The following is a 16,267-nucleotide window of genomic DNA, read 5'->3' on the forward strand; positions in this document are numbered from 1 at the left end:
TATGCTAGTAGTTTGAATTTTATCTTGAAAAAATACTGGAGGATTCTGAGGAGGATAGTGATATAACTCTACGAGCTGACTTTTTTCTTCCTGAGTGCCTGTCAGGCACTGTGCTAAACTTTCTGCAATTGTTGTCATATATTAATCCTCACAGCTACCCTTTTTTTAGCAGGTAATTTGATCATATTTGCATTTTAGAACAATCATTTGGTACTGATGTGAAAGTTGGAGTCATAGGAAGCTTTTATTGTGAGAGCGAAGATTACAAGTGGTGAGTCTTAATAATAGAAATAGAAATAGAAACATAGAAGTGGAATCTGCAGCTCATGGTGACCAGCTGCAGAGGTGAGGGAGAAGGCATGATGCCTGACTTCCGGCATTCTGGCCTTAGCAACACAATGATTGGGGATGCCTTTCCTGAGGTAAGGGAGCCCAGAAAGAGGAGGATGCGAGGTCTCTGGTGGGGCAGAATTAGGGAGGGCGAAGATGAGTCCGGTTTTGGATGTGTAGGATTACTGTATACATTTTTCTTTAGATTAAAAAGAGAAAATTTTTATTGGAAAGTACAAAATGGAAAGCAAATTACAGCTAAAATGCTGTTTCTTATGCTTGCATAAATTAAATTTCTTGAAACATTTAGTTTTTATTTGACTGTGGGGCCTAGTGGGGCTGGAAATATTTCTTTTTGCATATCAACAATTTGTTCTTGTTCTTCTTTTTATAATTATACATGGTTTATCTTCTTTATGATCTCTTCTCCTTGCAACCCCTCACCATTCCAGTTGTTATTATTTATTTATTTTAAAAGAGATTCCTTATTTATTAGAGAGAGAGTACAGAGGGAGGGGGAGAAGAAGACTCCCTGCTGAATGGAGAGCCTGATGTAGGGCTTGATCCCAGGACCCTGAGCTGAAGGCAGACACTTGACCGACTGAGCCACCCAGATGCCCTATTTTTCTATTTTTAAAAAAATTTTTTAATTTTTTCATTTCAGAAAAAGAGAGTGTGCGTGAGTGAGAGCTCAAGCAGGAGGGAGGGACAGGGAGCTCCCAGCTGAGCAGGGAGCCCTACGTAGGGCTTGATCCTAGGACCCTAAAATTGTGACCTAAGCCAAAGGCAGATGCTTAACTGAGCCATCCAGGTGCCTCCAGTTTTTATTTTTTAAATATACTTTTAATTTTAGAATGGTTTAAGATTAGAAAAGTTAAAAGGATAGTACAGTGAATTTCTTTGTAGCTGGCATCCAGTTTTCCCTATTGTTGTCATGTTAAAATGATAACAGCAGTTACAACTAATGAACCAATACTGATACATTATTAGTAACTAAGGCCCATTCTTTATTTGAATTTCCTCAGTTTGTGCTTAATGTCCCTTTTCTGTTCCAGGACCCCATCCAGGATACCTTATTACTTTTAGTGATCATGTCTCCTTGGACTCTCTTAACTGTTACAGTTTCTCAAATTTTTAAAATTTGTTTTTCATATTTTTTATAACCTTGAGAGTTTTAAGGAGCACTGGCCAGGTATTTTATAGACTGTCTTTCACTTTGGGTTTGTTTTGTGTTTTTCTCCTGGTGAGACTGGATTTATAGTGTCAGAATCTAAACTGCACGCTGAATAAGATGAAGCAGAAAGATGAGTTTATTGTAAGGTTTTCTACCTGCCAGCTGGGGAATTCAGGGCAACTGGAAGGAATTTTTCATGGGGTAAGTGTGGAAGTGCTAGGTTTTTTCAGGTGATTGGTTGCCTAGTCGTCTTCTTTCTTGTCTCAATTAGGGAAGCTGAGTCGGGAATAAGAAAGTCCAGAGATGGCATGAACAGACTGGCATTTGGGGATCGGCTGATGTACTTGCTGATTTCTGAGAAAAGCTATAAATTCCTGTAAAATTAAGTTAAGTTTCCCTTGTATGTCTGCACTGACCATCTTCATTTTGTCCCTGACATAAGTGACTCCATTTTAGTTTGGTCTTACAGTGGGTTTGGGGGAGTAAGACCATAGGGTTAAAGTGTTTAGCTTCATCATATCGTATCCAAGGTACATACTATGAACATGACTTATCCCTATTGATGTTTACCTGATCACACCTGGTGAGGTAGCATTTGTTCGGTTTTCCATAAAGTTATTCCTCACCTCAGTTCACTACTCTTTTCCATAATGTATCCTTGAGAAGGAGTCTTATTCATCTTGATGTCATTGGCATAAAGGCATGGTCGGCATAGGGTAGACATTCAGTAAGTGTTTGTTGAACTGAACTGGGTCTCTATTACTTTGTGAGTCTCACAAAGGTCCTGCCAGATATTTTTCTCTGTTTTATCAATAGGAAAATAAAAATTTGAGAATTTGAGTAACTTGCCCAAAGTCCACCACCAAACTGGTCAAGTTTGGAATTTGAACTCTGTCTCTTTGAATGCAAAGGCCGTTGTCTTTCCCCACACCACTCTGGCTTCACTGAGGGTTGTGTTTACTTTGGCCATTTCCCCTAAGTACTTGTAATGCAAAGAGTATCCACAAATAATGGGGTTAGTTCTTTGTTTATATTGAAATTTAATTCATCTTTTCAATTTAAACCCTACTTCAGAAGTCTCAGTCTCAAATTTGGCAGACCTCTGTGCCATGTATTGCTCAACCCAATTCCCGTAGAATTTCTTCTTTTTAATTTCCTATAGAGTGGTGGAGGGTGGGTTGCAGCAGGGCAGGGCCTTCCTGGGAAAATGGGTACCATTAAGATGCTATTCCAATAGTATGAGACTGGCTACATAACTTGTGAGGCTCAGTACGAAATGAAAACATAGGGCCACTTATTAAAAAATTATTAATAGTTTTAAGATAGCGACAGCAGAGCATTAAACCAAGCATGGGGCCTTTCTAAGTGTGAGACCCTGAGTGACTGCGCACGTCCCACACCCATGAACCTGGCTGGGCTGTAGTAGAAGTATAGATAAGGAGAGCCAATATTAAAGCAGTGGAAGTGAGACTGGAGAAGAGAGGGTGGTAACACCAGACCTTACAGAGGTGAACTTATAAGAATAGATTGATGATCAGATATGATAGGTGAGTGGGCAGATAAAATATGGAAGGTAAAGTTTCTGATTAGTGATGCCATCTACTGACACAGGAAATCCGGGGACCTGGTTAGCTCTGAGGGGAAAATGGGAAGTTCAGTTTTAAACATATTAACCCTCAATGTAGTCAGGAGGCACTTGGATACACAAGTATCCACAGAAAAAGAGTTGGAGGATATGCCCTAATCTGATAGTACTGCTTACTTATTTCTGAGGTTAGGGACTTTAACTTTTTATGGAGAGTATTGATGTATTTCTTACGTAATTGAGAAATAATATTTTTATGATGAAAAGCAAATTATGAAGTATTATTGTGTTTATAAGAGAAAATCAATCTGAAAGTAAAAGTTTACAAAAGTTTGTAGTAAATAGAAAAGCACTTTCGATAGATTTGTAGTCACATATTTTCTGTTGCCAATACCACAGTACGTGATTCAAAACAGGATCTTAGTTTACTGTCTTAATTTTTTTTGTGTGCCCACAATCTATTGGTTGTTCTACAGAATGTATAATTTTACAAACTTCTATTTAAAAAAATTTTTTTAAAAAAGCTTACATTAGATTTTATTTTTATATCCTATGTTTTTTGATAACTGGCATGTGATCATTTTTTAAAAGATTTTATTTACTTACTTGAGAGACAGAGATCACAAGTAGGCAGAGAGGCAGGCCGAGAGAAAGAGGGGGAACCAGGTTCCTTGTGGAGCAGAGAGCCTGATGCGGGGCTCAATCCCAGAACCCTGGGATCATGACCCTAGCTGAAGGCAGAGGCAGTAACCCACTGAGCCACCCAGGTGCCCTGGCATGTGATCATCTTTATATTTTAGTATATATTTTATACTTTCTTTCTATTCCCTGTGTACTTTTTCTGGGGGAAGGTGACAGGGCCGTAGAGACAGCCTAAATTTGGAAGTCAGGTTTAGGTTCTGGCTCTGGATCTTTCTGACCATGTGACGTCAGGAGAATTACTAAACTTCTCTGAGCATAGTTTCCTTGTTGGTAAAATGGAGATAAATTAACTTTACTGGAGATATGATAATTAAATAAGATAATTAAATTAAAAAATTCATTGTAAGTTCTAAATTTTGTGAATCCATATCCTTTAGCTTTACACCCAGGGCTCTTCTTGGTGAGCCTCCCACCTCCTTCCCAGCTTCATATCCAATAGTGTACTTTCTCAAAGTTGTTTTCTCATCATACCCTGAACATGCCTTATGCTTTTCTGCTTTCTTAATTTTGCTCTAATTCCTTTATTCCTTTATTTGTTAAAGATATTATTCATTTATTTGTCAGAGAAAGAGAGTGAGCACAAGCAGGGGAGTGGCAGGCAGAGGGAGAGGAAGAAACAGGCTCCCCGCTGAGCAAGGAGCCTGATCTGGGACTACATTCCAGGATACTGGGATCAGGACCGGAACTGAAGGCACATGCTTAAAAGCTTAGCCTACTGAGCCACCCAGGCATCCCTCTAATTCCTTTATTTAATCAACAAATGTTTATTGAGCATTTTACTTCCCTCAAGGCTTCATTTTAATGTCATCTACTCAGTGAGACCTACAGTGTCTATCCTATTCAAAAAATTGCAATCTGCCCTTCCTTCTCCGCACTCCCAACCCCCCTTTACTGGCTCTACTTTTTCTTGTTTCCATTGCACTCCTGGTAAAACACAGTATTTACCTATTGTCTCTTCTCTCTGTACCCCTTTCCCAGTTGAACTAAAATTTCACTTGGGCAGGAATCTTTGTTTTATGATATATCCCGGGCATCTGGAACACTGCCTGGCACAGAGTACTTACTCAATAAATATTTACTGAATCAATGAATGAATATGCATTGTGCCAGACGTTAAGCCAGGTGCTGAATATCTAACATTGTGAAAAAGCAGAGGTGTGCCTTCCCTTGTGGAGCGTCCAACTTAGCGCTATGGTGGCATTTCTGTGTCTGCCCTCCTCCAGGAAGTGTCAGCGTGACTAATTGCTGAGTTCAGAGTAGCCTATGGTCTTAGCAATGAGAAATTTTCTGGTAATTTTACTTTTGAGGTTTTTAAAAAACTGTAATAGAAAAGAAGATGGGCAAAAAGAGTAATTCATTCTCTTTAGTCCCTCTAAGTTAAAAGTCAGTGATTTTCCCCAATGCAAAGACAGAATAGTATCCCCTTTAAAGAGCCAGTCCTTGTAGGTAATTGAAAGAGATCATGAGTCTGTCTGGTTTACCTTTTCTTTTCTTTTTTTAAGATTTTGTTTATTTATTTGACAGAGAGAGATCACAGTAGACAGAGAGGCAGGTGGGGTGAGAGAAAGAGAGAGAGGGAAGCAGGCTTCCTGCTGATCAGAGAGCCCGATGCAGGACTTGATCCCAGGACCCTGAGATCATGACCCAAGCCGAAGGCAGTGGCTTAACCCTCTGAGCCACCCAGGCCCCCTGGTTTACCTTTTCTTTTTGGTCTCTTTTTCTAAAGTGAAGGAAGAGGGTTGTAATTTTTTACACTGCTGAAGAATGAAAGGATATAAACATGTTTATAGCTTTTTTTAAAATTGTGGAATACTTCATCCATATGATCCTGACTTATTTCTTTTTTGAGGTCTTCTGTATGCAGTGGTCAATATGAGTTTTTATATTGACAGACCTCTTTTTTTTTTTTTAAGAAAAGAAAAAAGAGAGCTCAAACTGAGTATATTTACCAATAATCTGCTGATCCAGCACACTTAAAACAATGTGTCAGCAACTATTCTTTTTCTCACCCTGTTCTCACACAGGCAGCCGCACAATCCAGGGAAAGTACAAAGCCAGGGGTCTACATGCAAGATGGAATGAAGAATTAAGGAAGAATACTGCTGCACAGGTATACAACTGAACTAAATGATTCTTAATATCCCTTCCAAACTGAGACTCTTGATCTTGATCATTTTAACTCCTAAATCTTGTTTGTCCTCCTTTATTTGCCAGTTGATGACATTGTGTGTGTGTGTGTGTGTGTGTGTGTGTGTGTATGGTAAACATTTGAATCCATCACCTGCCTTTGTAATAAAATAATTTTCAATCTTATTTTGATATTCCATCTGAATTTCCTTTTCTGCACATAAATTCTGATGTAGATGTGAATTGTTTGTCCCCTTAATCTTTTTGTCAGGAAAAAAGAAAACTAATAAAACTTGTGGAAGTAGCCTCAGTTTGTTGTGAACATTTTCTATGGTATCCCATAAAACCATGAAATGACATAAAAATCTACTCTGTGAGATACTTTTTTTTAAGTCTTGTACTTAGCAGCAATTTAATTTTGTTTAATGGTTGTCACATTGTCAATAAACTGTAACATCCTTGACAAAACAAAGAACAAAGAAAAGACTCAACTCAAACAAGCATGATCCTTATGCAAGGTCTTCTCTCATGTTCTTTTTTTTAAAAATTTTTTTAAAAGATTTTATTTATTTTATTTGACAGAGATCACAAGTAGGCAGAGAGGCAGGCAGAGAGAGAGGAAGGGAAGCAGGTTCCCTGCTGAGCAGAGAGCCCGATGCGGGGCTTGATCCCAGGACCCTGGGATCATGACCTGAGCCGAAGGCAGAGGCTTTAACCCACTGAGCCACCCAGGCGCCCCTTCTCTCATGTTCTTAAGAGAATTATAAGCCCTCTCATGTTCCCACATCATGCTGTGGACCCATCTCTAACATAGCATATATGTATATGTGCATAGTGTATTATAAACATGGATGGTGATATCTTCTTCTGGAAGGGTTCATAGCTATTTTTAAGGATACAAGAAGAACACCAAAACAACAAAAATCACACACACACACACACACACACACACACACACACACACAAGATGCCATAAATTAAAAGTGCAGAGAATGAAGAAATAAATACATGGATAAAGACAAAACAGAATGAGGGACAAAGCCAAAAATGCATGTAGGAATGACCTTCACATTTGCTACAGCTGGGCCATGAATTTATCCCTAAACTGACAGTCTCATTGGTTCCACAATTCATGGTATCCATTGTGAAAAAACAAACCCATTACTCTGCAAAAGTAAAACTGTTCCCTGAACAGAGATCAGATTGGACTGTTTCCAGGGGCTGCTCTTAAGAGAACAGTATGTTACATCAGGAGCACTGTCCTTGACAGCATCATTGACAGGGTGGCCAGTTCACAAGGATGCCTCTTACAGCTGGATGGCAGCACCCCAAAACAGATGCAGTGTTACGGAGCTGGGGTGGGTGCTGTCTCAGTGATCATGGCTTCACAATGTTTTCTTTCCTGCACCTAGCACAGTTACTGGCATATAGCAGGGGGCCAAAAGTATTTGTTGAGTGAATGTCAAATGGAGAAGACCGTCTGAAGACTCTCTAGAAAGGTCCCTCTAATTTCCAAGACTTAAAATCCTGCTCCCCAGCTCTGTACCCCTTTTGTATCTATCTAGCAATAGAGTTATGAAGTAATTCTTCTACTCTTGGGTTAAACTGCCATTTTAGTATTTTTTTTTAAGATTATTTATTTATTTATTTGACAAAGAGGAAGAGAGATCATAAGTAGGCAGAGAGGCACGGGGGTGGGGGGAGCAGGCTCCCCGCTGAGCAGAGAGCCTGATGCGGGGCTCGATCCCAGGACCCTGAGACCATGACCCGAGCTGAAGGCAGAGGCTTAACCTGCTGAGCCACCCAGGCACCCCTCATTTTAGTATTTTTTAAGAAGATTTTATTTATTTATTTTAGAGAGAGACAGCACAAGCCGGAAAGGCAAAGGGAGAGAGAGAATCTCAAGCAGACTCCACGCTGCATGCAGAGCCTGACCCGGGGCTCCATCCCAGAACTCTGAGGTCATAATCTGCACTAAAACCAAGAGTCAGACACTTAACAGATTATACCACCCAGATGCCCTGCCATTTCAGTATTTTAACATTACATTTCCTATGTATTCTCCCAAGTATGGGAGTGAAGCCAGAGGCATTTTATGTGTGTGTATACACACTTGCTGGTGGTGGTAGTGGTAGTGTTGGGTTAGGAAAGTACTATACTCATCAAACTGGGAGGTCAGTTTGCAGGTGACCTTGAGAGTGCTACTGGCTTAAATCTAGACTCCAACATCCAGACTTTCCTTTAAGGATAGGTAGGGCTTGTGATGATGCCAGGGTGAGCCTTGCCATTGGTTTCTGTGTTGAGCATCAGGAAGACCCAGTTATAGGTTCAGAAGCATGGGCATTAAAAGAGACGCAGTGCTGACCTAGCAGGCAGTGTCTCAGGGCTCTTTATAGCCCCTAGGGCGATTGGGGTTGAGCTGAGCTCACAGGTTGGTGTTTAGTCATTTTAGCTGGCAGAGTTGGAGGTTTGGGGGTAGAGCCTGGCATAAGGGTCTTCCTGGAGGATGTCACCACCTCTCATTCCTGATGTCACTGACCTTGTAAATGTGCTTCAGAGCAAGAACTTAGTCTCTGTGTGCAACTTTCTATCTACAGGGTCACAGCAATGTCTTTATCACAATTTTTCTCTCCATTTTCTGATATGTCACCTTACCTTATTCTTGTTTCAACAACAATGGCACTGCCAGACTTAGGACAGGAATCTGGGAGAGAGAATGTAGTAGCTAAATCACTTAAATATATGTAGTAGTAGTAGTAGAACGTAGTAGCTATGTCACTTAAATATATGTTGGTGGTGGCAGAGCTCCAACAAAAGGGTCACTACTCTGATTAAAATCCTTCAATGAGTTCCCATTTCACCTAGATAGCCATGTGACTTCTTCTTTTAGGTCTGTGCTCAAAAAAGGCCTTTCATAATACACAAAATACCCTCATCACTTTCTATACTGCTTTCTCTTTATGGCCTTTATCCTCACATGACCTGTATACTTCTTTATGATCTTCCCCTCCCCTTACTAGATTGTAAGCTCTTTACAAGCAGGAACTTTTTGTTCACTGTGGTAGCCATAGTACCTAAAGGAATGTCAGACAAGTTGAAGCTGCTCAGAAATACTTGTTGACTGAATGAATAAATGTATCAGCCAATGGAGAGCTAGAACTTCTCTGCTTTCATCTGGCTGGAGGCCAAGACACTGGAAAATGTGGGATGCATGTGTCTGTGTGGGTTCCTACAGCCACTGTCCCTTTTACTAGTGGGAAGAGCTGATTTTGACAATGCGAAGAGCTCAGGTCCTTCTGTTCTGGGAGTTACAGTTAACCATCTGTCATTATGAGGTGGAGGGCCTGGATAGTACAGGATTCATATGGTTTGGGAATGGTAGCAAGGGCAGCCCCAACATCTTTAAGTTATCTGGAGTAGTTTTTACTCTACTAGTTTTTAAGAACCTTGACTGAAGCGGTTCAGGAAATTGAAAGAGAGCCCCTATGTTTGGGTATGTTGATAGGCAAGGGGAGAGTGGTAGATGAGATTAGGTCTTCTGTAAAAATAAGACAGAACAGTGAGTTTGGTCTTAATTGGATGAGCAGTGGAGGCCCTTGAAAGGATTTTTTTTTTTTAAAGATTTTATTTATTTATTTGACAGAGAGAGACCACAAGCAGGCAGAGAGGCAGGCAGAGAGAGAGGAGGAAGCAGGCTCCCTGCTGAGCAGAGAGCCCGATGCGGGGCTCGATCCCAGGACCCTGAGATCATGACCTGAGCCGAAGGCAGCGGCTTAACTCACTGAGCCACCCAGGCGCCCCAACCCTTGAAAGGATTTAATCAGGGGAGTGACATGGTCAGATTTGTGTTTTGAAATATATTCTATAGATGCATTGTGAATGTATTGGAAGGGCAAGAGTGAATTTGGGAGTAAAGAACATTCCAGAAAATAGCATGAATGTCAGGAATGCATTTGAGTACTGCCGTTGGGTCAGGGCTTAGCTCATCCCATATAACCACTACTAGATTCTAGAACTGGTGTTTTACTCTGCTTGCTCTATTTCATTTTTCTTCATCTCTCTGTTCATCTATTTTTTAGATGCAATTCAATAAAGTGCAGATATCAGTACATTTTGCGTTTCACCACTTCAGCTTGCATCTAATTAACTGCAGTTCAATATTTGTTTAAAGTTTTTAAGGTAAAGTTTAGATAGAAAAAAATGAATGCACAAGTTTTAACTGTACCATTTTGATGAGTTTTGACAAACACATATATCATATATCACTCAAACCCTTATCAAGATACATAATATCACCATCACCAAGAAAGTTCTTTCAAGTGCATTTTTCAGTCAATCCCTGGTCCTGCTTTTAGAGAGGCAAGTACTGTTATGATTTTTTTTCCACTGTAGATTTTAGATTAGTTTTTCTTGTTCTAGAAAGTAACATAAATGGTATCAGAATGAATGCTTTTTTTTTTAAAGAGTTTATTTATTTATGTGACAGATAGAGATCGCAAGTAGGCAGAGAGAGAGGAGGAAGCAGGCTCCCTGCTGAGCAGAGAGCCCAATGCCGATGCCAGGCTCCATCCCAGGACCCTGGGATCATGACCTGAGCCAAAGGCAGAGGCTTTAACCCACTGAGCCACCCAGGCACCCCAGAATGAATGCTTTTGGGTAGGATTCTTTTAATCAGCATGGTGTAAGTTGTATTTTTTAAATAACACTTAAATCACCATGTAACATACTTTTGTGTGTTATTGTCAGCTTTCCTTCCACTAGACTGAAAAGGGGTATTTATTTTGTTCATTTCTGTATTCCTCATAACTGAAACTGTACCTACCATATAGCAGGTACTCAAAAATATTAAGTAAGTGGAGAAAAGGAGAGACAGTCATCTATCTCAATACTGGGGAAGAGGGATTTAAGGGTAAGCAGTTCAGTATTGCTAGTCCAAGGCTGGGAATGAAGAGATGGTGGGCGGCAAGGCAGAGCAAGTGAAAACTTCCTGTGACTTTCTTAATCTGTTTATAAGAAAAATTTTTTTAATCTTTTTTTTTAAAGATTTTATTTATTTATTTGACACAGAGAGAGAGATCACAAGCAAACAGAGAAGCAGGCAGAGAGAAGGGGGAAGCAGGCTCCCTGCTGAGCAGAGAGCCTGATGCGGGGCTCGATTCCAGGACCCCGAGATCACGACCTGAGCTGAAGGCAGAGGCTGAACCCACTGAGCCACTCAGGCACCCCTGTTTGTAAGAAATTTAAGGAGAGACCAGCACATCTATGATTTACGCAAATTAGAATTGCTGAATTGAAATAAAATTCTAACATAAACCATCAATGGGATGAATGTCACTATTTGGGATTTTGGTGACTATTTCCTGAACTCTTGGAAATTTCAGAAACTTGAGGGAGTTAAGCCCTGAAATTAGCCCATAGTAGGAAGTTAACCAGTCCCAAAAGCAGGAGTTGGAAACAATAAGGTTTAAATTATAGGTGGAACAACTTAAAGTAAATTATAGGGTATAGTTAGTTTATGGATGCATTAGCATGTTTACACTGTGATGTATAGGACAGAACTTCTCTACTGGTCTGCCAGTTATAGGTGTGATGACCAAGAACTTTAAAAGATTATGCTTAAGAAATTTTAATCAGAAAATATGTATTTTATTTCATTATGAAATCCAATGTCAAAAAGGTAATATTTACAGGGTTGCCTGAGTGGTTCAGTTGGTTAAGTGTGTGACTCTTGATTTTGGCTCAGGTCATAACTTCAGGGTCGTGGGATTGAGCCCTGCATCCATCTCTGTGCTCAGTGTGGAGTCTGTGTGAGATTCTCTCTCTCCCTCTGCCCTTCCCCCTACTTGCACACACATACTCTCTCTCAAATAAATAAATCTTTAAAAAAAAACAGTAAAAATTATTATTCATAGAGACATGCTCAAGTTTCTAATGAAAAATTTTAAAATATTTTATTTGAACATTTAGCCAAAATCAGTACTATTTTTCCAAATACGGTTTTTAATTTTTCTTACCATAGTTAATTAGAAAATGTAATAAATTTTTATTTTTATTTTTTTTATTTTTTATTTTTTATTTTTTTAAGATTTTATTTATTTATTTGTCAGAGAGAGAGCAAGCGAGAGCGAGCACAGGCAGACAGAGCGGAAGGCAGAGTCAGAGGGAGAAGCAGGCTCCCTGCGGAGCAAGGAGCCCGATGTGGGACTCGATCCCAGGACGCTGGGATCATGACCTGAGCCGAAGGCAGCTGCTTAACCAACTGAGCCACCCAGGCGTCCCGAAAATGTAATAAATTTTTAAAAATCTAGTTCCTCATAAGTTTACCCCAGTGTTCTGTGAATATGATTTAATCTCTGTGCTTTGACATTAAAAAGTTGGGAAGCAGGAAGAATTATTAATTTATCTAAAAAGAGAAATAAATTGGTACCTTTAGAAAATAGTCAGGAGGAGTTTATTGGGTTGAATTTCCCCAGAAACAGACACTAAGGCAAGGCTTTCAGTATGTCATTTAGGAGATGATCCAAAGAAGCTCCTGTAGGGTGTGGAGAAGCAAGGCTGGGGTAGGAAGGAAACCAACGTGTGGGCTACCACTCAGGGCAACTGAGGCTTAGCATTACCAGAGAACCTCTGGGAGACCGTGTGATACAGACTTCAAAGTTGTTTCACCCCGAGGTGAGGAAACAAGTTTACCCATCCACTTCTTTACATCATTTCTCAAATGCTCCCAGGCTCATAGATTCCCCTCATTTGTGGTGTGTTTGCACTGGGGAAAGGCTTTTGGGTCTAGAGGAAAACTGCAGGTAGAGTTGTGGGTGTCTACAGTGAGATTTTTTTTTTCTTTTTAAAGATTATTTGTTTATTTGTCAGGGAGAGAGAAAGAGAGCATGAAAGCATAAGCAGGGGGAGCAGCAGGCAGAGGGAGAAGCAGGACCCTGGGATCATGAACTGAGCTAAAGGCAACTGCTGAACTAACTGAGCCACCTGAGAAGATTTTGGAACATATGAAACATGCACCTAAATTTATAGCTCACTAGGTTTTGTTCCTTTCTCCATTAAGGGATTTTTATTATTTGGCATTCCACCTAGGTCTCCCTACAGAGAAGAATATGTCTTGTCCAGTTGATGCTGCCTCCAAAATATCTACCTTTTGTCTCTTGTCCAGGCTGCCAACATCCTTTGCACTGTATCAGTAGACACCTAACTGCTCTCACCCTTTCTGTTCTTGCCCTTCCCCACCCATCCATTCTTCCTCACAGCAGCCACAGCCTCCAATGAAACAAAAATCAAATAGTATTATTCCCCGGGTTAAATCCTCAGGGCTTTTTCATTGGCTTTAAGATGAACCCACATACAGTTCCTAAATGGTTTACTATCTGACCCTTGCTCAGATCTCACCATTTCCTTTCACTGTCGACTTTTCAGCTCCACAGGACTTGTATCATACCTGAAAGAATGTGCTTGAGGTCCACTGTAGGGCTTTTGTGTATTGCTCCTTTTTCAGTGTAGAGCATAGATTTGGAATATTCTTCTCCCAAGCCTTCACCTATCTGTTTCCTTTTGAACTTTCTGGGCTTTGTTTATTTTCCTTTTTTACACAGGTCTTTTCTCACAGTCCTCCCAACCTTCCTGTCACCCTGTCCACCCTCTGCACTCCCAAAAAACCCCTAAAAACAAAATGAAGTTTCCTAGCTCTACCCTCTCCTAGGATTCTGTATTTTTCCTTCTGAGCTAATCTCTGGACCTAATCACTGAAGTCTCCCCAGGTTGGTCCTCTGGCTCCAACTACTGTTCCCTGAGACTGGGATTCTCAAAGTCTCAAAGAAAGAAGAGCCCTCAGGGACCAGACAGGTTATATAAATTAGTGGGTGGACACAGTAGCCTGGAGAGCACAGGACAGTCACTGACAATGGCTATTTGTTGCCAAAATTTGCTGGATTTATTGATTTTTTAAAAAAAGATCAAGAATCCTGATTTTCATATAAGATCTTCTAATTTCCATTGGAATTAAAAAACAATTAAAACCTCCTGAGAAGAATAGCCAAAACAATCTTGTAGAAGGGCAAAGTTTGAAGTCTCTGATTTCAGAAATTATTATGAAGCCACAGTAATCAAAACAGGTGGTAATGGTATAAGGGCAGATATACAGAGTGATCGAATTGAATAGAGAAGCCAGAAATAAACCCTTGCATATATGGTCAAATGATTTTCAACAAAGATTTCAAGACCATGCAATAGGGAAAATACAATGTTTTCAACAGATGGTGTTAGGAAAACTGGATATCCACATGCAAAATGATGACGTTGGACTCTTACCTTACACCATATAAAAAAATGATCACATGGATTAAAGATCCAAATATAAGACCTAAAACTATAAAACTGGGGAAAAGCTTCTAATGATTTCTTGGAAATGATAGCAAAATCACAGGCAGCTAAAGTAAAAATAGATCATTGGACAACACCAAAATTAAAAATCTCTGTGCATCAAAGGGCACAATTAATGGAATAAAAGGCAATCTATGAAATGGGAAGAAATACTTGCAAATTATATATCTGACAATGGATTAATATCTAGAATATAAAAAGAACTTCTACAATGCAACAACAACAAAATAACTTGATTTAAAAATGGGGGCCCCAAAATAAAAAAAAAATGGGTAAATGATTTGAACAGACATTTCTCCAAAGAAAATATACAAAATGCCAACAAAAATATGAAAAAGTGCTCAACATTACTAATCATTAAAGAAATGCAAATCAAGACCTCAATGAGATACCACCTCACACCCATTAGGATGACTGCTGTTAAAAACAGCAACAAGCCCCAAACCAGAAAATAACAAGTATTATCAAGGATGTAGAGAAATTGGAACCCTTGTGTCCAATGTAAAATGATGCAGCTGCTATGGAAAACAGTAGGTGGTTCCTCAAATATAAAAATAGAATTATCATATGATCCACCAGTCCCACTTTTGGGTATATATCCAAAAGAATTAAAGACAGGATCTTGAAGGGGTATTTGCACAATAATGTTCATAGCAGCATTATTCATAATAGCAGTAAGATGGGAGCAATCCAAAGATCCATTGACAGACAAATCAATTTTAAACAAAGTGTGGTATATACATGCAATAGCGTGTTATTTAACCTTAAAATGAAAGTTTTTGACACATTACAGGTAATGAAATTGGAGGACATTATGCTAAATGAAATAAGCCAGTCACAGAAAGACAACTATTACATGATTTCACTTATGTGCAGTATCTAGAGTGGTCAAACTCATGGAAACTGAAAGTAAATTGGTGGTTGTCAGGGGCTGGAGGAAGAGGAAATAGAAAATTAACACATAGTTTGTTTTGCAAGATTAAACGTTCTGGAGATAGAGACAGTACAATGTGGATATACTTAACACTATGGAGCTGTATACTTAAAAATGGTTTATAAGTTTTATGTGTATTTTGTCACAAATAAACATAATTTGTTTTGAATTTGAAAAAGTAGAACCCCCCAAAAGCCCTGAGCAGGCCAACAAAACACATTTATCATGATGTACAGCTTGAACTCTTTTCCTTCCTAACTTGAATCTCTAACTTGATCATGCATCACAATAACCTGGTGGGCTTATTAAAACAGATTGCTAGGGCACCTGGGTGGCTCAGTTGGTTAAGCAAAGGCCTTCAGCTCAGGTCATGATCCTGGAGTCTCAGGATCGAGTCCCACAACAGCTCCCTGCTGGGGGTGGGGGGGCAGTCTGCTTCTCCCTCTGAGCTCTTCCCTTTCATGGTCTCTCTCTCTCTCGCTCAAATAAATAAATAAAATATTAAAAAAGAAAAAAATAAAACCAGATTGCTGGGCCACACCCAGCAAAGTTAGAAATTGCATTCCTAATGAGTTCCTAGGTGTTGTGAGGCTACTGCTACTGATCCAAGAATTATATTTTGGGGGCCACATTAGATAATGGCACAAACAACTCTATTAATTCCTATGCATCTGTTTGTGATACATTTTTGGTTCAGGGGTCTGTGAAATTCTTAAGTGTTTGTCATGCCTTCATTCTATGTGACCCTGTTTCTCTGGCCAGTAATATGCTATAGACAAAGGGCTAGACCTAGTAGGCTGGGCATGGAAATTCTGTCCAATTTTGCACAATATATAGTAAATAATCCAAATAGAATAATCCAATCCAATTTTGAATGCGAGACACACTAAGGCAGGTCAGGTCTTAGCAAAGGCTAAGAGAAGCTTAATTCTGAGGGAACTGGTCAGGTGACCAGAGCCATCTCATTTTACCTTCAGTAGTGTGAATCACATTCCACCACCATGAGGGCTGTGGGGTCGCTAACATGCTT

This window comes from Mustela erminea, chromosome 12, assembly GCF_009829155.1.
Source record: "Mustela erminea isolate mMusErm1 chromosome 12, mMusErm1.Pri, whole genome shotgun sequence".
In the NCBI taxonomy this organism is placed as follows: Eukaryota; Metazoa; Chordata; class Mammalia; order Carnivora; family Mustelidae; genus Mustela; species Mustela erminea.